The following is a 5,611-nucleotide window of genomic DNA, read 5'->3' on the forward strand; positions in this document are numbered from 1 at the left end:
ACGGCTTTTCGAATAAAATAAAGTAACTTTGTAATAAATTTGTTAGTTTTGATGTTGATATCGAAAATCCTTCTATGAAATATTCATTAGGGTGTTAAATTGCAATATTTTCAAATTTCAAAACGCCTGAAATCTAAAAGTTTCCTTTTTGGTGAAAACGGGTGACAGAATTTTTGCAGTATTTTTAAATAAAATTTAGGTACCTACACGAGTTTGGATTTGAAATTTTGTATGGAAAAACGCAAAAAATTGTTGAATATTTTGTTCTCACGCAATTCACATGAAATTTTCTTCAACTTTGCCGAAGAAGGCAGAGCGGTCGGAGTAGCGAGAAAATAGTCCCAAACAGAACGTTGACAGATTTCCCGTCCAATTTTAATAAATATAATTTTTACAAAAAGATTTTTGATTTCAGAGTCCTGTAAAATTCTTAAGAAATGATTTACAAGACTGAATTTTTGGGTAGTTCGTAGATTCTGGTAGCTCCTAATATTTATTTGCAAATGTTAGAAAAGTTAGAGTAAAACATTTCAAGACTCTAAAATCAAAAAATGTCTAAATAAAATATTTTTTTTGAAAATTGGACGGAGAATCTGTCAGTATTACTAAATTCTTTCCATGCAAAACAAATAATGCTCTTTTTGGGACGTTATAACTATATACTCGCTAATCCTTTCCCTGAAGGTTCCATTTTTTGTATTTTTATTCGCATTGAGTGACTACACCGTTATATCATCTCTTTATTGTGACTATATCGTTTCTCGGGAGACTGGTGGCTTTATAGGAAATTTTTCAAGTTTGCTTTATAAAAAAAAAATTAGAAAGCATTCAAACGACATGTCAAACATTTGGATGCTTATAAGAGATCTTAACATAATTTTCTAGTTCAGTCTATACTCAATAGGGTTGTTCTAAAAATAGTTTTAAACCCGAAAAGAAGGAATGAAAATTCAATTTAAATGATAAAAAAAACCCAGTTTGAAGCCAAACGATACAAATAAAAAAAAACACCAACATTTAAAACAGAAATAACTAAATTCATGGGAAGACAAAAAAGGCTAAATCGGTAAAGTGTCGAAAATGACAAAAATGACGTAATGACAAAAATATAAAAAAAAAATCAATGAAAAAGAATGAGATATAAATTCTTAGTTTCTGTATTTAGAATTTTTTGCGGTCCTTTTTGTCTATTTAATGTTTTGTCAATATTCTCGTTCCTATGATTTTCTTCATTTTTTGTATTTTTTTTGTAAGTTTTTATTATATTTTATAATTATTTGCAATTTTCTGTTATTCTTTGTAATTTGTTGTTATTTTCTTGATATTTTTTGTAAATTTATGTAATTGTCAATTAATCATTTTTGTAATTTTTTGTAATTTTTGTAATTTTTGGACATTTCTTTTTTTGTCAATTTTTGTAATTTTTTGTATTTTTTGCAATTTTTTATGATTTTTTGTAATTTTTTGGAAGTTTTTGTAATTTTTTATTCTTTTTTAATTGTTTGTAATTTTTTGTAACTTGTTGTCATTATTTGCATTTTAAAATATTTTTTTTGTCATTTTTTCACGGTTTTTAATTTTTAGTCTTTTTTGTCATTATTTATTTGCCATTCTATGTCAATTTTCGTAATTTTTTTTTCATTTTTTGTCATATTTTGATATATTTTGCTATTTTATGTCATTTTTTATCATTTTTTGTCCTTTTTGTCATTTTTTGATATTTTTTTAAATTGATGCCATTTATTGTTTTATTTTTTGTAATTTTTAAACCATTTTTTGTAATTTTTGTCATTTTTTGTAATTTTTTAATTTGTCATTTTTGTCAATTTTTGTCAATTTTTGTCAAATTTTGTCAATTTTTGTCAATTTTTGTCAATTTTTGTAAATTTTTGTCAATTTTGGTCAATTTTTGTCAATTTTTGTCCATTTTTGTCAATTTTTTCAAATTTTTGTCAATTTTTGCCAATTTTTGTCAATTTTTGTCAATTTTTGTCAATTTTTGTCAAATTTTATCAATTTTAGTCAATTTTAGTCGGTTTTTGTCATTTTTTGTCAATTATTGTAAATTTTTGTCAATTTTTGTCAATTTTTGTCAATTTTTGTCAATTTTTGTCAATTTTTGTCAATTTTTGTCAATTTTTGTCAATTTTTGTCAATTTTTGTCAATTTTTGTCAATTTTTGTCAATTTTTGTCAATTTTTGTCAATTTTTGTCAATTTTTGTCAATTTTTGTCATTTTTTGTCATTTTTTGTCATTTTTTGTCAATTTTTGTCAATTTTTGTCAATTTTTGTCAATTTTTGCCAATTTTTGTCAATTTTTGTCAATTTTTGTCAATTTTTGTCAATTTTTGTCAATTTTTGTCAATTTTTGTCAATTTTTGTCAATTTTTGTCAATTTTTGTCAATTTTTGTCAATTTTTGTCAATTTTTGTCAATTTCTGTCAATTTTGGTCAATTTTTGTCAATTTTTGTCCATTTTTGTCAATTTTTATCAATTTTTGTCAATTTTTGTCAATTTTTGTCAATTTTTGTCAATTTTTGTCAATTTTTGTCAATTTTTGTCAAATTTTGTCAATTTTTGTCAATTTTTGTCAATTTTTGTCAATTTTTGTCAATTTTTGTCAATTTTTGTCAATTTTTGTCAATTTTTGTCAATTTTTGTCAATTTTTGTCAATTTTTGTCAATTTTTGTCAATTTTTGTCAATTTTTGTCAATTTTTGTCAATTTTTGTCAATTTTTGTCAATTTTTGTCAATTTTTGTCAATTTTTGTCAATTTTTGTCAATTTTTGTCAATTTTTGTCAATTTTTGTCAATTTTTGTCAATTTTTGTCAATTTTTGTCAATTTTTGTCAATTTTTGTCAATTTTTGTCAATTTTTGCCAATTTTTGTCAATTTTTGTCAATTTTTGTCAAATTTTGTCAATTTTTGTCAATTTTTGTCAATTTTTGTCAATTTTTGTCAATTTTTGTCAATTTTTGTCAATTTTTGTCAATTTTTGTCAATTTTTGTCAATTTTTGTCAATTTTTGTCAATTTTTGTCAATTTTTGTCAATTTTTGTCAATTTTTATCAATTTTAGTCAATTTTAGTCGGTTTTTGTCTATTTTTGTCAATTATTGTAAATTTTTGTCAATTTTAGTCATTTTTAGTCAATTTTACTCAATTTTAGTTAATTTCAGTCAATATTTGTCCATTTTTGTCAATTTTTGTCAATTTTTGTCAATTTTTGTCAATTTTTGTCAAATTTTGTCAATTTTAATCAATTTTTGTCAATTTTTGTCAATTTTTGTCAATTTTTGTCAATTTTTGTCAATTTTTGTCAATTTTTGTCAATTTTTGTCAATTTTTGTCAATTTTTGTCAATTTTTGTCAATTTTTGTCAATTTTTGTCAATTTTTGTTAATTTTTGTCAATTTTTGTCAATTTTTGTCAATTTTTGTCAATTTTTGTCAATTTTTGTCAATTTTTGTCAATTTTTGTCAATTTTTGTCAATTTTTGTCAATTTTTGTCGATTTTTGTCAATTTTTGTCAATTTTTGTCAATTTTTGTCAATTTTTGTCAATTTTTGCCAATTTTTGTCAATTTTTGTCAATTTTTGTCAATTTTTGTCAATTTTTGTCAATTTTTGTCAATTTTTGTCAATTTTTGTCAATTTTTGTCAATTTTTGTCAATTTTTGTCAATTTTTATCAATTTTTGTCATTTTTGTCAATTTTTGTTAATTTTTGTCAATTTTTGTCATTTTTTTGTCAATTTTTGTCAATTTTTGTCAATTTTTGTCAATTTTTGTCAATTTTTGTCAATTTTTGTCAATTTTTGTCAATTTTTGTCAATTTTTGTCAATTTTTGTCAATTTTTGTCAATTTTTGTCAATTTTTGTCAATTTTTGTCAATTTTTGTCAATTTTTGTCATCTTTTGTCAATTATTGTCAATTTTTGTCAATTTTTGTCAATTTTTGTCAATTTTTGTCAATTTTTGTCAATTTTTGTCAATTTTTGTCAATTTTTGTCAATTTTTGTCAATTTTTGTCAATTTTTGTCAATTTTTGTCAATTTTTGTCAATTTTTGTCAATTTTTGTCAATTTTTGTCAATTTTTGTCAAATTTTGTCAATTTTTGTCAATTTTTGTCAATTTTTGTCAATTTTTGTCAATTTTTGTCAATTTTTGTCAATTTTTGTCAATTTTTGTCAATTTTTGTCAATTTTTGTCAATTTTTGTCAATTTTTGTCAATTTTTGTCAATTTTTGTCAATTTTTGTCAATTTTTGTCAATTTTTGTCAATTTTTGTCAATTTTTGTCAATTTTTGTCAATTTTTGTCAGTTTTTGTCAATTTTTGTCAATTTTTGTCAATTTTTGTCAATTTTTGTCAATTTTTGTCAATTTTTGTCAATTTTTGTATATTTTTGTCAATTTTTGTCAATTTTTGTCATTTTTGTCAATTTTTGTCAATTTTTGTCAATTTTTGTCAATTTTTGTCAATTTTTGTCAATTTTTGTCAATTTTTGTCAATTTTTGTCAATTTTTGTCAATTTTTGTCAATTTTTGTCAATTTTTGTCAATTTTTGTAAATTTTTGTCAATTTTTGTCAATTTTTGTCAATGATTGTCATTGTTATTCGTTTTTCATCATTTTTTGATAATTTTCTACAATTCTATGTCAATTTTTTGTTTTTTTTCTTATTTTATGTTAAATTTTCATCTTTTTTCCATAATTTTTTTGTCACTTTTCATCATTTTTTTTTTGTTTTTCTGTCATTTTTTGTCTTTTTTTTTTGTCTGTTTTGTCTTTTTTGTCTTTTTTGTCTTTTTTGTCTTTTTTGTCTTTTTTGTCTTTTTTGTCTTTTTTGTCTTTTTTGTCTTTTTTGTCTTTTTTGTCTGTTTTGTCTTTTTTGTCTTTTTTGTCTTTTTTTGTCTTTTTTGTTATTTTTGTCTTCTTTTTTTATCTTCTTTGTTTTTTTTTTGTCTCTTTTTGTATTTTTGAGATTTTTGTCATTTTTGTGATTTATATCATTTTGTCATTTTTGACGTTTTTTTGTTATTTTGGTCATTTTTGTCCTTTTGTTTTTTTTTGTCATATTTGTCATTTTTGTCATATTTTTCGACTTCGTAATTAATTCGTTTTCGTAATTTTTTTTTTCGTTTTAGTCATACCTATATACCTGAATACATATGAACTCTTAACCTGAATTACCCTTGTTTTTGTTTTTTGATTGTAAAGATGATTGCTTCGTTTTAAAGATAGGAATGACGTTTTTAACATTTTACAAAAAAAAAATGTGTTTTTGGCATAAAGAATTAGGAAATGGATGATTAATCAACCTAAACAGGAATACATAATTTTCTGACGTTGGTATAGTAAACCCCAACGAAGTTGTTGATGATAACAGCGATGATTCTAATTTCTCCATCATCTGCGTCCATGCAGCAACAGCAACAGAGCAACGGGAAGTTTTGAGTTTGTGTTATTCCAGTTCTCTTCCAACGTTCGTCGCGACCAGTCGTTCACTTTTGTTTGTTCCTGTGGCTCCGGTCTGTGGCCGGCCATCCCAGTTTGTTCGAATCGATTAGCATAGTTATTTTCTGTTCCCGGTGTTTTTTTTTTCTTC

Source organism: Uranotaenia lowii, chromosome 2 (assembly GCF_029784155.1).
Source record: "Uranotaenia lowii strain MFRU-FL chromosome 2, ASM2978415v1, whole genome shotgun sequence".
In the NCBI taxonomy this organism is placed as follows: Eukaryota; Metazoa; Arthropoda; class Insecta; order Diptera; family Culicidae; genus Uranotaenia; species Uranotaenia lowii.